Raw genomic sequence first — 17,544 nt, 5'->3', positions numbered from 1 at the left:
CCTCCCTGGTGGGTCAACTGTCAAAGGTTTTGATACCAGCAATGGAGATTAGGGTACCACGCACAGAGGATCAGAAGGGTAGCACATGGGTCACAAATTTATATTGGTTTAGGTATGTGGTACCCTACTCCCAAATGGACTTAGTGAAAGGATCGAGGATGTCACCTAGAGGGGGGTGAATAGGCGTTTCCAAAAATTTATAGCTTAAATGCGAAAGCCATTAGTATAGGAATTTCCAAATTCCAAATAAGAGATTCAAACCCCTCTAGAGAGAAAACACATAGTATAACAACTACCAAAAAGGTAAAGAATCCACCACCCTACAACACAAATTGATTAATCACATAATTGCAAAGTTGCAGCAGGACCCCTATAATATTGGAGGCTTCGGTATGCAATACCGAAGGGTACGGTATTCACGGGTTAGTGAAGTTCCTCGGGGAACTTCCTTCTTGGCACAAACTTTGATCCAAAGGTGTAGAAGGCTTCTAGAAGGTGAAATGTGAGTATTCCTTGCACACCAAAGATCACAACCCGAGTAGATCGAGAGGGAAACAAATATAGCAATTCAAAATACAAAGAGACACGATATTTGTTTTACCAAAGTTCGGACTCCCACTTGAATCCTACTCTCCACTGAGGAGGCAATGAGTGACCACTCCGCGGTGCACTCTAGCTTGGTCTCTTTCAACCACAACCCTCGATCCACTAGCTTGATCCCTTTCATTACGGAGGTGAGATCGGGCCTTCACAAACTTGCCATGACACACCACAATCCTTGGTTGCTCGTCGGCGACTCCTAGACGTCTAGGAGCCAAGCTCCAAGAGTAACAAATGTGAATCACGAGATCAACAAATGCCACAAGTGCTCAAGGATTGGCTTGCTCTCTTTTGCTCACTATTCCAAATTTCACTCAACCCACCACTTGGATTTCTCACTTAGAAGCAATCTCACAAAGAGAGGGAGTGGGGAGTGTCTCACAAGGCTCTAAACGTGTGTGGAAGTGCTAGGAATCAGCAGCCCTCAAAGGAGAGGGCTTGGGGGTATTTATAGTCCCCACACAAAAACTAATCGTTTTGAAGCTGTTGGACCTGTCATGTTCATACCGGACCCTCCAATATGAACTGGCAGTACACAATTAGCTTTCTAAAAGCCACAGCCCCAAAATTCCAAAAAAAAACCCTAGAAATTAAGGCTCAAAGTGACAAACCAACTAGAGCATCCCTACCCCAAAATTCCCTAGGTGAAATCTCAGAAATTCGAACCACGAGTCATACGTGTTGTTCATACCGGACCCTCCGGTATTGCCTTGAACAGCACACCAAGTTAGCACTTTTTGCCACTCTTCTCTCAAACCCCACATGGGTTAACTTGAGCACTTAGATACAATCAACTATCATCAGGTTTCATCCCTCTTAATACTATGACATACTTATAAACTCAAGTTTAAATAAAATCAAATTTAAACCGCTTGAGTTCACCTTCTTCGAACCCATGCCATATCTTTCAATCTTCATCAATAGAGAATGCCAACATGTCCATTTTGATTTTTGCTTGAGCATAGACATCATGAGCATGTGACTTGATCCAATTCCTTACATATGAGTGAATCCAAATGCATCAAGTCACTTTCATCAAATGATCTAACATAATTTGACCCTCTTCATAATATAAATTCCTTTAGCTTGATTAGTGACATGACTAAATGCAAGTACTTTCTTCTTCACCACAACAATGGTGCTTTGGCACCCAAGCCGTCGCTTGTTGTTGATGGTCATTAACATCAATTATAAACCATCAACATAACCTATATTTATATTTAATTCCATCACCAAACATAGGTATAGGGGTTTAAACTAATAAATTCCATGAGCTTTAGTAAATATTTGTAAGCAGGATGATTTATCCAAAAAATATCTCTCGGGACCACTATCATACACTCCAAACAAGCAAACCTACAACAAGTGATTCAACCCATAAAAACTATGAAAGACAACTCTAGAAGGTTTCAGAAGACAACATACCGAAGCTTGGGCCAAATGGCCATGAAAGTGGGCCGGCCGGTCCAGCCATAGGCTGGCCGGCCTATCACGAAGCCCGCTATAAGGTCGAGATGGCGACTAGAGGGGGTGAATAGTCATTTCTAAAACTTAATCGCATCAGCTAACAGAAACAAATGCGGAATTAAAATAATTCAGTCTAGCCAAGACTACACCCCTCTATCAATGTTCTCTAGCACCTTGCAAAGATCCTAATTAAGCAACAAAGGTGCTGGGCTAGCTAGAGCTCACGTAATTAATTCTAGGAGCAAGGTGACTAACAAGATAGCCCCTGTTCTCTAGCAAATATTTCCAAGTTTCAAAAAAGAGATATGTTTTCAAGGAGCAAAGTAGAATTATAGGTGTGCCACCATATATATCCACCACATATATCCACACACATGCACATCTTGATTTGATTGTATGACTCAACTCTCTTTGGATCCATTATTTGACTTTACAATATATGCATTGCAAGTATGCTCTAGCTTTCTCCCTACCTATGAACTCCACATAAACCTTAGTGGTAGGAAGAGAAAAAGGCATAACATCTTTATTGCCTTGGTAATGATCCATAAATACCACATATATTGAGAGACTTGAGAGTGTCATACAATGGAATCCCTGAGTTTTATTTTGAAAACTTATAAAAACTCCGAAACAATGGTCGAACAAAGAACTTGAGACATAGTGCTTCACTTGATTGTTCTGTCTTTCAATTGCTCAAGACCCAAGTGAAGGCTAAGAAGCCCGTGGTTGAAGGTAATATGGGTAAGTTTGAAAGTCAGATCAGTTTATTCTAATCCGGAGGAGAATTCTTGATTGAATGTCTATGTACTTTTGAGGCATGTAACATTATAGCAACTCCTGATTGATTGCTAAGGGATATCCTCCTCGTCCTAGAAGCATCAAAGATAGGTGGACCAATACCCTAATTCATATCCTCCTCGTTAGGATCAGAGCTAGCTCTCAAGATGTAGAAGTAGAATAGCCCTAGTTGAGAGTTAGGGAGAGTTGAGCCATGCTCGGGTTCTGGAGAAATCTTTGGAGGTTGGGTATATCTTTGTATCTTACTTTTTCAAGACTTATGCTTTAATATAGTTATCTTCTCTATTCACTTTATGCCTTTCATGTGTATGGTTAGTATAGTTATCATACCTTAGCATGGGATCTCCGCTTGCATCGAGTGATCTAGTTATTATATGTGATTAGAGTAGTAATTAGTAGTGTAGACATGGTGTGTATAGACTATGAGTTACCTAAGATTGCACCCAACCCCGTGGATAGTAGTGGTAGCCCCAGTTGGTGACAGCCCTGATGGCCGATGTAGTCCACCACGTTTGGGTCTGTGTTTATAGGACCATAGTCAGAGCTTCCTACTCCCTTCCTCATCCCTTTCTGTGGCTAGTGTTCTGATGTACCAAAGTGCTATTGTGTGTGATCGCTATATCTACCCATGCTTTAGTTATACCCTCTAGTCTAAACTAGAATAGAACCGAAGTAATAGAGAAGTATTTAGAAACCTTGAACTCAATCGGTGTCCTCTCAATTTAGCTAGACTGCTCATTTAAATAGCATGGAATTCTCCTATGTGTGTTATTATTCATAGAAGGTAAGGTAATGGGGGCTTCATGGAAGGTCAGGCGACCTAGGGGGTCAGCCGAACCCCTCCCCCCTCCCACTACCTATGGGGTCTCCCTCCTCTAGTGTGGATATTGGTCCACCTGTCTTTGATGCTTCTAGGACGTCTGGGTTGAAGTGGTGGTGAAAATATTTGGTGATGTGGGCCCTTTGATCCATGTGATAGTGAGGTGTCTCAATTTTGGTTCACTGGATTTCCATCGACATTGAATCAATGCTCCAGATGTTCACTTGATGTGCTTGTTCCACTTCACAAAGATCGTGAGTCCAAGGGTTCAGCGTGACCCTGATAGATGCCCCTGGCCCCACATTGTCTAGTTTACTCCTACACAGATGAAAAGTCCATGCGCATGTGGAACTTTGTTATTTGCATAAAATGTGCTCATAAAATGCTAATACCTTTTATTCCGAGGTATGCTGACAGTATTTGAAGGTGTAAAATCATGTCCTAACAACCATCAACATGGAGCCACCAAACTCCCCCGACGTATCGATGAAGATGTGATCGACGAAAGAAACTTTAAAGATGGGAAAGGGAAAATCTATTCTACAACATTAAAAGAACCTCTCTTTCAAAAAATACCATTGAAAGATCTCGGACATGTGAAACACCACCGAAAGAATGGTTTGTTACCCATAATTAGCATTCCTTCCACTACTACAGAATGGAACATCACAGGCAGGCAAAACTGCTTTCCTGAGGCGAGCAATAGGCCCGCCTGCCTGGAAAAATCTACGTTAATCAAAATCAACACAGGTGGGCGCAACATATGCCTGTGTTAATCAAAATAACAAAGGCAGAAACAAATGCCTGCTTGCGTAAATAACTTTGTGAATTAAAAAAACTAGTGAGCCTAATGGCCCACCAAGCCCAGTACCTGGATCCCCCCCCCCCCCCCCCCCCGCGCATCACCGGCAACCGAGCCCACGAGCCGCCGGGATCCGCCCCCTTGCGTGCGACCGGGATCTACCGTCGCCATGAGCCACCATCCGCCCTTGCGCCGTCGGATCCAGCCTCCCTCCTTGTAGGGCTCCTCCACAGCGATGAGAAGGGCTCCTCTGCCAAATCTAGAGGTGGACGTGGTGGAGGGGCAGCCACGGACGGTAGTGCTGTCCCCGTGCCCCCGCGCTGCCGCCAGGAGAGGGCACAAATCCACCCTTCGAGAGAGGGCGTAGATCCGCCCACCGGGAGATGGGCCCGTGCGGTCCCGCCCGCCATGTGCCATAGCAGCTCCCCACTGGTCCGCCACCACTGGAGGGGTATGTGCATGCGTCGACACCACCGGTGCCGCTCCCTGTGTAGTGCTTTTTAGAGAGAGAGAGAGAGTCAAGAGAGACGAGGGAGCGTCGGTTGAGAGAGAGAGCGCTGAAGAGAGCCTCCAAACCCTAACTCGTATATATATGTGACAAAGGAAACAGCCTTTCTGCGCCTCTTGGGCCTCGGGCCTATTTCCTAAAACGTCCGGCTCCGTAAATTTATTTTAGGAGGCAGGCATCTTTCGACTGCCTCTATAAATAAAACGTCCACCTCCGAAAATCTTAAGGTATTTTAGGAGACGGTTGGATTTTTTGACCGTCAGTATTAATCATTGGGTAGTGTATCGCGAAATCATTTATGTAGTAGTGCTGATTTGGAGCTAACACTGTGAACCCACTGTTTAGCTCTCTTCTCCTTCCCACGTTGAGCATTAATGGAAAACCCACTCATCTTCTTCTTGAGCTCTGAAGTCGCCGGATCCGTGCAGGGCGGAGTTCCAAGACTTAGGTTAGATGCAAAAGCCCTGTGGCGGGGCATACCATGGTGTTGGCACGAGACAAGGGGGCTTTAGGTCCAGTTGAGCTAGCAGTGGCATGTCGTCCTTTGTGGACCTCATCAAGGCCCTGAAGCTTGGTGTAAGCGGGCGGCACTGTAGAGCTCTAAGCAGCCATTGGCGCCATCACAGAGCTCGAATAGGGCGTCGATAGTGCATAGCTCGAGAGGTCATACGAACCATGCAACTTGATGACGTGGAGCTTGACCTCCACAAGGTATGCCTCCTATGCGTGCACCAAGTCTAGCACAATTAGCACTGCCTCCACCTCCTCCTCCTGAGCTAAGCACGTCGACATCTACTACCACCGTGTGAGCTCCATAGCACCGTTAATGTAGGATTACTGGTAGGCTAGGCACCCAGCCATTGCTGTAGTGTTCTCCATCGTGCTCATCTCCTCCTTCCTGTCATCATCGTAATGCAGACACTAAACTGTGTTGGCCGCTGGTCGTGGTGTACGCAATTGTGGATGCAGCAGCGGTGTGGCCACCTCAAACACACGGTCTGTGGACCTACTGTCGTGTTCGTTGAGAAACAATGCATTGCTTTCGTCACGGGCACTTCAACAACTCATGGCATATGATTGAGAGTTGTGGGCTTATGGCAGAGACGGTTTATTTGCCCCTAAGGGCATATGCTCCCACCCATGCACCCCGCTGCAGGAGAGAGCACATATCTTTGTTAGATAATTAGGCATTTTTATGATCAATATAATCCAGAAATAAAACATCAGAAGGTTTGTGACGATATATATGTGCATGTGTATATCACTAACAAACGCTACAGCATGCAAGTATGACATATAGATCAATACAGTAAGAACACAAAATGCGGTAAACATAGAGTTGAGATTATACCCAGCGGGGGGTCCCATGCCGAGGGCATCGGAGGCTCCATTCGCACTAGTCGACATAGTACGTTGCTCGAAGTCGTGGACCACAGTCGATGCAGGATGGTGTTCGTAGTGCAGTACCACGAACGGTCACTAGACAGGTTCCGCAAGCGATCCACAGGAAGAAGATGGGGACGGGTTCCATGGGTTCCAGCGATCACCAGGAAGAAGATGGGGACGGATTCAGCGAGCAGTCGTGGAATCGCTCCCCAAAAACCTAATCGCCACACACCCCGTGTAGGGTTCGTAGGCGGACAAGGGTTCCGGAGGCACCTGCTCTCCCGCTCCTCCGTGCGCGTAGAGGTACGGGACGGGGAAAGCCAAAGGGCTGCTAAGATGTGGTCTCTCTCGGAAGCGAAGTGGACTGACGGAGGACTGCAGATTTATGGCTGCGATGGGAAGGGAGAAAGGCAGCGGAGAGTTCCAAAAAACGGTGAGCGGAAGAGATGGTAACTGACGCAATCAATTCGTCTTCACCATAAAGGAGAGAAACTCCTATGATTATGTGGATTAAGTGGCAAAACCTGGCCACGCCCGCCCACTCGCCGCCCGCCACGCCACGCCCATGCCCACGGTGGCACGCGCGCGTGTGGCACTTCTTTGTGCTTTTCTCAGCTTCTCAATTAAGATGGATAATTTCCAACCATATAAGCTTAGTAAATGTTCAGTCAAAATCCCATACAGTATTAAACCATACAACGCTTAATGTTACGTACCATAGAGTTTTATTTGATTTATTAAATATTATACGGCCAAGCCCATAATATATCCAACAATCCCCACCAAACTCTAGGGTTTATAACAGAGTAGTCTTAGAACCACATTTCTTTTATATACCAGTGTTTCGATAGAGACTGTTAAGTTAAACATCCATCTAGAGCAATAGTTTCACTCAGTCACAACTGAACAATGGACTAAACCTTGAATTGACAGTTTTGTGTGAGGTTAATGTCACTAAAGTCCTTAGCTGATACAATGCTGCAAAAGGCATCCCCTCTATTTGAAGCATATAAGTCATACTCCAGTGCCTTTCATGAGTATTTAGAGATCACCCAAATCTCATAGACTGTGACCAAACTCAAATAGGTGTGTTCCTCAAAAGAAGTTCTGTAGGACAAGCCACTTGAAACACATTAAGGTAAAAACTAGCCTACCTTACAGAAAGAAAAGATATGTATCAAAAATAAGTCTTACTAAGGATTTTTCCTCACAATTTACTACTAGCTTGTTTCACCATCCTACTTCACGGGATCTCCGATCACATAGAACAGGTTACCACTATAGTAAATTTCATGTGGGTTTCAAACCCATCTCTCTCGATGCACTTTGTATCACATTACGTGACAGATCCTTAGTGAACTGATCTGCCACTTTGTTAGACATGTGAACAAAGTCCAATGCTATTACTCTAGAGTTTCTCAATTTTCTGACAGATTTTAGTCATCTCTTAACATGCCTTGTAGACTTCATGTTATCCTTAGAACTGTTAACCTTCGTAATCACAGTCTGGTTATCGCAGTTCATAGAAATAGCTGGTATGGGTTTTTCAACAACCGGTAAATCCATAAGGAGATCACGAAGCCACTCGGCCTCAGAGCCAGCGGTGTCTAATGCTGTGAGTTCTGCTTTCATTATAGACTTCATTAAGATAGTCTGCTTGCAAAACTAAAGAAAACAACACCACCTCCAAGCGAAAATACATATCCACTTGTGGCATAAAGCTCATCAGCATCAGAAATCCAGTTGGCATCACAATAGCCTTCCAGCACCTTTGGGTGTCCGGTATAACGAATACCATAGCTCATAGTACCTTTTAGATAGCGCATCACTCTCTCAAGAGCACACCGGTGATCATCTCCTGGGTTTGACACAAACCGGCTCAGCTTGCTCATAGCAAATGAGATGCCAGGCCTTGTTGCACTAGCAAGATACATGAGTGAACCAATAATCTAGGAATATCTCAATTGATCCTTTACTATTCTCCTATTTTTCCTCAATAGCACACTAGGGTCATAAGGTGTAGGAGCAGGTTCACAATTACTAAACCCAAAGCAACTTAGCACCTTTTCCACACAGTGGGATTGTAATAGAGTTACCCCACCATCACCTTCTCTCAGAAGCTTGATATTAAGAATAACATTAGCCTCTCCCAAATCTTTCATTTCAAAATTATTAGATAAAAATTCCTTCACCTCCTCAATCACTTTGAGGTTGGATCCAAAGATCAGTATGTCATCAGCATATAAGCACAAAATGACTCCTTCACCCCCACCATACCGATAGTACATATATTTGTTAGCTTCATTCGCAACAAAGCCAGCAGATGTTAAAGTTCTGTCGAACTTCTCATGCCACTGCTTAGGAGCTTGTTTTAGGCCATATAATGACTTTAATAATTTACACACCTTGCCTTCTTGATCATTTGCTACAAATCCATCCGGCTGATCCATATAGATCTCCTCATCTAACTCTCTATTTAGGAAAGCTACCTTAACGTCCATTTGATGAACGATAAGACCATAAGAGGCTGCCAGGGAAAGCAAAACTCGAATTGTAGTCAATCGGGCAATTGGTGAATAAGTATCAAAGAAATCCTCACCTTCCTTTTGAGTATAACCCTTGGCCACAAGCCTTGCCTTGTACCTCTCGATAGTACCATCAGGCCTAAGCTTTTTCTTGAACACCCATTTGCACCCTATAGGCTTGGACCCATAGGGACGATCAATAATTTCTCAAGTTCCATTAGACATAATAGAATCCATCTCACTCCGTACTGTTTCCTTCCATAAGTCAGCATTAGGAGAGGAATATGCCTCTTCAATGGTCATTGGTGTGTCATCCACAAGGTACACAATATACTAATCACCAAAAGACTTTGCAGTCCTCTGTCTCTTACTTTTTCTAGTCATTATAGTGTCATCCTCCTCAGGATTTTGCATATAGAGTTCCTCAATTTGTTCTATCGGAGTAAAATTTTCATGCTCATGGGGAATTATAAATTCATGACTAGTCGTGTTGGATGCATTTTTAATGGGAAATTCATTCTCAAAAAATATAGCGTCTCTAGATCCCATGATTATATCAACAGCCATTTCAGGAACACTAGAATTTATAATTAAAAATCTATAACCCATGCTGTGAATAGCATAACAAAAAAAACACAATCAACGGTCTTTGGTCCAAGCTTTTGCTTTTTATTTATCGGCACATTCACCTTTGCCAAACAACCCCAAGTTCGCAGGTAAGAAAGATTTAATCTCTTCTTCTCCCGTTCCTTGAATGGTGTAATTTCTTTGTACTTTGTGGGCAACCTATTCAGGACATGACATGCTGTCAATATAGCCTCACCTCACCATTCCTTAGATAGCCACGCAGTCTCTAACATGGCATTAACCAAATCAGTTAGAGTGCGGTTCTCTCTCTCTGCAATCCCATTGGACTGTGGTGAGTATGGTGGCGTCCTCTTATGAATAATTCCATGCACCGCGCAAAACTCAGAAAATTCATTTGAGAAATATTCTCCCCCGCGACCGGACCATAAACGCTTGATTTTCTTCTCAAGTTGATTTTCTACCTCAGCTTTATAGACTTTAAAATAATGCAGCACTTCATCTTTAGTTTTTAATAAATATACATAGCAAAATCTAATACAATCATCTATAAATGTCATAAAGTATCATTTACCGCCTTTAGTCAATTCGCCATTCATTTCGCATAAATCAGAATGAACGAGTTCTAATGGTGCCAAGTTCCTCGCATCAGCAGTCTTGTGAGGCTTGCGCGGTTGTTTTGATTGCACACACACCTGACACTTAGAATCTTTGACTAAGTTAAATTTCGAGATTAAATTCAGATTTGCAAGCCGCGTGAGACAGCCAAAATTAATGTGACAAAGTCATGAATGCCATATATTTGACTCATCTGAAACATTAACATTGTTCACTACTTTATTACACACATCATCAAGCAAAGATAAGCGGAACAAGCCTCCGCAATCATAACATTTTTCAACAAATGTTCCATGTCTCGACACAACACACTTATTGGATTCAAACACAATTTTAAAGCCATCGCGACACATTTGAGAACCGCTAATAAGATTCTTCTTGATGGAGGGGACATGCTGCATGTTCTTTAATAGCACCGTTTTTTCCGAAGTAAACTTTAGAACGACCGTACTAGCACTAAGAACACACGCATGCAAACTGTTTCCCATCAGCAAGGCTCCAGTCCTGTCGGCCTGATAGAAAGTAAACAAAGAAACATCAGCACGCACATGAATATTAGCACCGTTGTCCATCCACCACTCAGGTGAAAGACAAACTGAAAGAATAAAAGGTAAAGAATTATCATACCCAGATATTTCTCCTCCAGTCTCGCTAATCACCATGTTTGCTGATTTATTTTCTTGCTTATATTTACGGTCTGAGCATGCACTTGCCCAATGCTCATCACTCCCACAAACAAAGCAACCTCCACCTTTCTTGTTATTTTTCTTCTTAAACTGAGCAGTCTGCTTAGGCTTTGTATTATTGTTCTCTTGCATGTTCTTCTTCTTTTTATTACGGGATGCAAATGAGTTTTTCTTCTGCACCATATTGGCAGTGAAAGACTCAACTCCTTTTTCATGGTTGTCTTTTGCTCTCGCCCTCTCCTCAACATCAAGAGATCCAATAAGTTCAGCCATGCTAAACTCTTGTCTCTTGTGTTTTAGAGAAGTAGCAAAATCCCTCCAAGAAGGTGACAGCTTAGCGATTATACCGCCAGCCACAAACTTGTCGGGCAACAAACATGGGAAATATTCTAATTCCTTTGCTAGCGCCTGTATCTCATGAGCCTATTCGACTACAGAACGGTTTTCAACCATTTTGTAGTCATACAGCTACTCCATAAGGTAGAGCTCACTACCAGCATCAAAAACTCTAAACTTTGCCTCAAGAGCATCCCATAATTCTTTGTCTGATGTGCAAGATATGTAGTTTTTCTCATACTTAGGATGAACTGCACTAATCACGACGCCTCGAAACAAGTTAGCGGCAGCCAAGAACTTTTGCTCCTCCTTAGAGGTAAATTGTTCAGGCTTCCTCTGTGCGGCGTGATAGCAATTCATAACAGTCAACCACAATACCATCTTGACATGCTAGATCATGAAATTCTTGACATCAAAATTATTTGGCTTCAAAGAAGCAGCAAAACCACTGACAGAAAATTACCTAATATTAGGTTTTTAGATTGTTAGATAATTAGGCATTTTCATGATCAATATAATCCAGAAATAAAACATCAGAAGGTTTGTGACGACATATATGTGCATGTGTATATCACTGACAAATGCTACAACATGCAAGTATGACATACAGATCGAAACAGTAAGAACACAAAATACGGTAAACACAGAGTTGAGATTGTACCCAGCGGAGGGTCCCATGCCGAGGACATTGGAGGCTCCATTCGCACTAGTCAACATAGTGCGTTGCTCGAAGTCGTGGACCACAGTCGATGCAGGATGGTGTTCGCAGTGCAGTCCCACGAACGATCACCAGATGGGTTCCGCAAGCGATCCACAGGAAGAAGACGGGGACGGGTTCCACGGGTTCCAGCGATCACCAGGAAGAAGATGGGGACGGATTCAACGAGCAGTCGCGGAATCACTCTCCAAAAACCTAATCGCCGCACGCCCCGTGCAGGGTTCGCAGGCGAACGAGGGTTCCGGAGGCAACTGCTCTCCCACTCCTCTATGCGCGCAGAGGTACGGGACGGGGAAAGGCAAAGGGCTGCTGAGATGTGGTCTCTCTTCGATGGGGAAAGCCAAAGGGCTGTTGAGATGTGGTCTCTCTCGGAAGCGAAGTGGACTGACGAAGGACTGCAGATTTATGGCTGCGACGGGAAGGGAAAAAGGCAGCGGAGAATCCCAGGAGACGGTAAGTGGCGCAATCAGTTCACCTCCACCATAAAGTAGAGAAACTCGCGTGATTATGTGGATCAAGTGGCAAAACCTGGCCACGCCCGCTAGCCGCCCGCCTGCCACGCCCACGGCACGGCCTGGGCAGCGGCGGCGCGCGCACGTGTGGCACTCCTTTATCCTTTTCTCAGCTTCTCAATTAAGATGGATAATTTCTAACTATATAAGCTGAGTAAACGTTCAGTCAAAATCTCATACGGTATTAAACTATACAACGCTTAATGTTACGTACCATAGAATTTTATTTAATTTATTAAATATTATACGGGTCAAGCCCATAATATATCAACAATCTTTAGGGGCAGATTTAACTTTCCCGGTTGATGGCTGCCGGCTGTGACTGTGGCCGAAGTTTGCGGCAGCTCTTGGAGACAGGTAGAGTTCTGCGGTTCTTCACTTCTTCATCGCTTTGGTGTTTTTCTCTATTCAGGCTTCTACCGCTTGTTTCCTAGTTTCTTAGCTCTCCGATGACATGCTTGTGTGAAGCTGCGATGTTAACCGCACTACATTAGCTGCCCTCAAGTGGTCGGCTCAACGTCTTGGGCGCACTAACATGGAGACAGCATTAAGAAGCTCAAATCGCTCATCATGTTGTTGCAGTACATGCTGCGACAAGACTAATGGATCATTCATTTGGTGGTATTTCACGTCTCAGAGATCTTTTAGTGTTACTAGCAAACGTGTGAGTGCGTTATAACGAAAATTCAAATAATATAAGAATCGGACTTCATATCATTGCTACAAGTGAGTTATTCTAGCTTGTATAAGCATAGGTGATGAGTCCATATATGAGATACAAAGAGCACAACCCGATACATCTTGGAATCGAACTCCGTATCCATTATCGCTAGACACGAATTATCAGATCTTTTTTCTCCCGACGCAAAACAAAGAAATATTTAAACATAAATATATCATAACTTAATTTTCAAACTATCTATATGTTTGCTATATAGTTAAATATTGAGTTCCGTTGCTTTTTTTAACCCACAAAAATATATAATTTTAATACTCCCTCCGTTCCTTAATATAAGCCATATAGTTTTTAGCATCAATATTAACGCACGGCTTGAGAAGGATGTGAGACCGAGGAAAAAAAGGAAAATCAGGCCATCTTCTCTCTCCCAATCAGATTGCTTCTTAAATCTAAGGGATTGGTTGGGGCATGTGCTATGTACGATGGAAATGTTTCTAAACTAATCGGCGTGAGAGCTGATACGTACCTATATTTTGGAATTTTCTTTAGAAATCTATAGCTTATATTAAGGAACAGAGGGAGTATCTAATTAAAGTTGGCAAAGAGTTAGTTGCTGACATGTGGAAAAGTAATCTAAAGGTTTAGACCGGATTAATGGCAAATTGCACAAGATTTCAGTTTACTTTTGAATAGTTGGACAATCAACTGATCCAGGTTTTATTAAAAATAAGTTTTGTTTTTTAAAGCTACATTAATAATCTGGTGACGACTTTTTTGTTTTTAAGAGAAGGATGAATGATTCAAAGACGAATAATATTTTATATATTATTTTTTCACAGTTTACAAGAAAAAAATGAAAAGCCATCAGAGTTGATGAACAGTTAGAAAAAAAAATCGAACCGAGTGGACGAAGGAACCAGCAGACAAAACAGATCAGCAGACGAATTGAAGGAACCGTTAAAAAGCAATAGCCAACACGGACCGGACTCAGGAAAAACAAAACCAAATGGAAACGGACTCAGTGGATAATATATGCACTTTTATATAATTGAATAATGTTTGGAATCTACTTGGATTTTAACCCAACCAAATGCCGTCAATTTTATTCAGCAATATAAATACTTAATTAACTAATGTTTTGTGCGCACGAAGCTAGCTAGTATGTTAAAAGAAATTGAAGGAAAAAAAATCTTACTTGAAAATCGAAAACCAACAGCAGCGCTTCAGTGGCACCGCACCGTTCAGAACCACATTGTGGGGGCTGGCCACTCCACCAGTCCAACTCTCATCCTGTTCTTATCATATGTCCATCCCTTGACTGTTTCTCTCCACCACAAGCACCCAGCAAATACTCTCCCTCTCCTTCGGAGCCTCACAACCAACTTGAGCCATAGAATAGATCGAGCTTTGGGGACCGAGCCATAGCTAGGTTGGTGTGCGCTCCCGATGCGGAGGGCACCGGTCGCGCGTTCGAGCCTGGCTGGAAGCGTGATTTTGTCCCCGGGGTTTTCCCCATAATAAATGTCTGTAGCCTGTTTAGATTGTTTTCACTGTCTTTCTATCACATCAAATCAAATCTTTAGACACATGCATAGAGTATTAAATATAGATAAAAAAATAACTAATTATACAGTTTGATTGTAAATTACGAGACGAATCTTTTGAGCCTAGTTAAGCCATGATTGGACAATAATTATCAAATACAAACGAAAATGCTACAGTGCCAAATACTGATTCCTAACTCCAATCTAAATAAGACTCTAGTGTAGAGCCAAAGGATCTCTAGAAGGACGCAGTTGCTATGTGTAGTGTAGGTCTAGGCTTAAAAAAAGAATAGATCGAGCTTTGTACGCTCTGAGTTGGCATCTGGCGGAGTGCCAGGGGCGGTTCCATGCGAGGTCGATCCAAGGCGAGGTCTTCTGAGTTCTTCCTGGTTCATGGTCTTCTGAGTTTTCTTGGTTCATTGTCTCTGCGCTGCACATCGTGCCCCGGCAAAGTCAACAAGGTTCATGTCACCTGAGCTTGTGCAGAGGGTGGCAGTCGCCGTGCCTAAGGCGAGGTGGTGGAACCAGCCGGCGTGGCAACAGCTGCGAGCTTTTTTTTTTTTGGTCTGATCCGATTTTGCTCTGCGGTGGCGTCGATTTTGGTCTGTAGTGCCTTGATCTAGTTCAGTTTGGTATTCATCTTGCCTTTCTTGTTACCCTTTTCTCTTTTCTTAATTTTTTTTTATTTCTCTCCATTTCTCCTCACGCATCTCTCTTTTCCCTTGTTATCCGCTCGTGGGCCTCGTCTGTGCAAGCGTCCGCCCGGTACTCGACCTCCGCCTCCGTGTCTCTCTTCTCTGTCTCCGGCGTGTCCGAGCACACGAAGCCATGGAGGAGGCCTGCACCCGCGGCATGGAGGAGTCATGGAGGGCCCACGCCCGTGACTCGACGTGAATATTGTATAGATTCATAGGTTACTTGACGCCGTCGCGGCCCGCCCTCGCGACTGGACGCCGCCTCTTCGTCGCGGTCCGCTCTCGCGACTCATTGCCGCCTAGCCGTCGTGGCCCGCGCTCGCGACTCGACACCGCCTTGCCTTTGTTGCCCCGCGCCCTCGCCTCGGCTCCGCCTGACGTCGATGCTCTGACCGCCGATGGAGAAAGGGTATTTCGCCTCGTCTCTGGGATATTTTGAGGTGTTCTGGTGATATATTGGATGAGGATCGAGACGATGTGGGTGCCGAGTCGACTATTTATAGGATGAGTCATTGCGAGGGTGGATCTGTGGGTTTGTGTTCACGTCGGTCTCTGCCGTAGCGTCGCGGGAGACCAGACCAAAAAAAGTCCAGAAAAAAAAAAGATAAAAATTTTGTCCTTTTATTATTATGGATAGATATCACGAAACGACATTCTTTTAGTGCTAGAACCAATTTTCTCATTAAAGATCCCTAGTCATTGCTACTTGTGTGGCTTCAATTTGTTTCCATGGACATGTTCCGATAGACATTTTAAAACATCAGAAATAAAGTAAATATATTATATTTTATCATCCATAAAAACTTTAGCATATTCTAAAAATAGAAAAAATAATCAAAATTGATGCAAAACATAAATATCTAGAATGCAAATCCATGTTGATGTTCTTCTTTACATCGTGAGCAACACCTTTACTTTTTCAACCAAAACAATCCCTTCATTCAATAACATGGAAGATTTCAAATGCATTGCACGGATGTAAGAGCATCTCCCAGAGGTCCCTAAACTCCCTCATAATCTTTATTTTTAGAAAGATAAGAAAAAAACACTCTCCAACAACTATTAATCTTAGCGTCTAAAATTTAGACACTTCTGGAAAACCGAGCCAATCCGCACTTTAGGCACACCTCCGACTCCGCTTACCCTTCCTCTGCGGCCGTTCCACACCGCCCGCCGCGCTCCTCTCCATTGTCCTTTCTCGCGCGGGCGCAGCCTCACCTTCCTCCTCTGCCGCCGTTCCACACTGCCGGTCGCACTCCTCTCCTCTGTCCTTTCTCGCGCGGCTTGCGCTGGTCCTCTGAGATGCAGCCCCCCTTTCTCGTGCGGCCATGCTGGTGCTCTACGGAGATGCAGCCCTTTCTCGAGTGGCCGTACTGATGCTCTTCCGAGATGCAGCTTGATTCTCAGACCGGACCCCCTGCCCCCTCCAGGTTGGTCACCATCATCAAGGTGGATCCGTGATGAATTTGGTAATGATATTATTCATGGTGGTGATCTTTGTCTCTCTCTTTTTCAGCTGGATATGTGGGACATCTGTATATCTTGCTACTAGATTCTGAACTGCTGGGTTCGGTTGAGAAGAGGAATGAATAGATTGATTTCTTCCTTTTTTATTTGTACAATATTGAGTTAAGAAATTTTCAAAATGAGTTCAGATCTAAACTCACGGTCAGCCAGTGACGCACGACGTCGCCAAGGGCTGGTCCGGGGTTCAGGTACCCCGCCGGCACGCTTGCTTGCTCCGATCAGTCTCTGACACACTCACTCACTGTTCATTGGCTTGTGCGACGTACGCAGATGTTTTTATATGTCATTTATTAGAAACTCTCGGAGATGATCTTTTTTTCTAAATTTTTTAAGAGTTACCAAACTATAAGTTTTTAGGAGAAAAAAGTAGAAAACTCTTGGAGATGCTCTAAGAATAAAACTCATGAAACAAACTTCAAGAGTTAGGCCCTCAATACACGCATACATGCATGAATGCCCAGATAAGAGGTTTGACTGGACGACCTAAAGCTCATTTATTCACCTAGTTCCAAAGCTAGCTCACAGATAATTCAAATTATAGAAAAAGACAAAACCATTAAACTTGCAACAACTAGTCCCAAGTGAAGACAAGACCACCAATATATTGCTTCCTACATCACCACCACCAGACCTTTCTCTAGCAAAAGAGGATTCAGGCATTACCCTATTGGAGCCATCACCTTGTGGAGGGCTCATGGACACTGGTGGAAGGATGCTTGGGAGGGAGCACATGGA

Source organism: Miscanthus floridulus, chromosome 18, assembly GCF_019320115.1.
Source record: "Miscanthus floridulus cultivar M001 chromosome 18, ASM1932011v1, whole genome shotgun sequence".
NCBI classification, from domain to species: Eukaryota; Viridiplantae; Streptophyta; class Magnoliopsida; order Poales; family Poaceae; genus Miscanthus; species Miscanthus floridulus.
The sequence above is the reverse complement of the archived record's forward strand: the minus strand, read 5'-3'. Positions refer to the sequence as shown.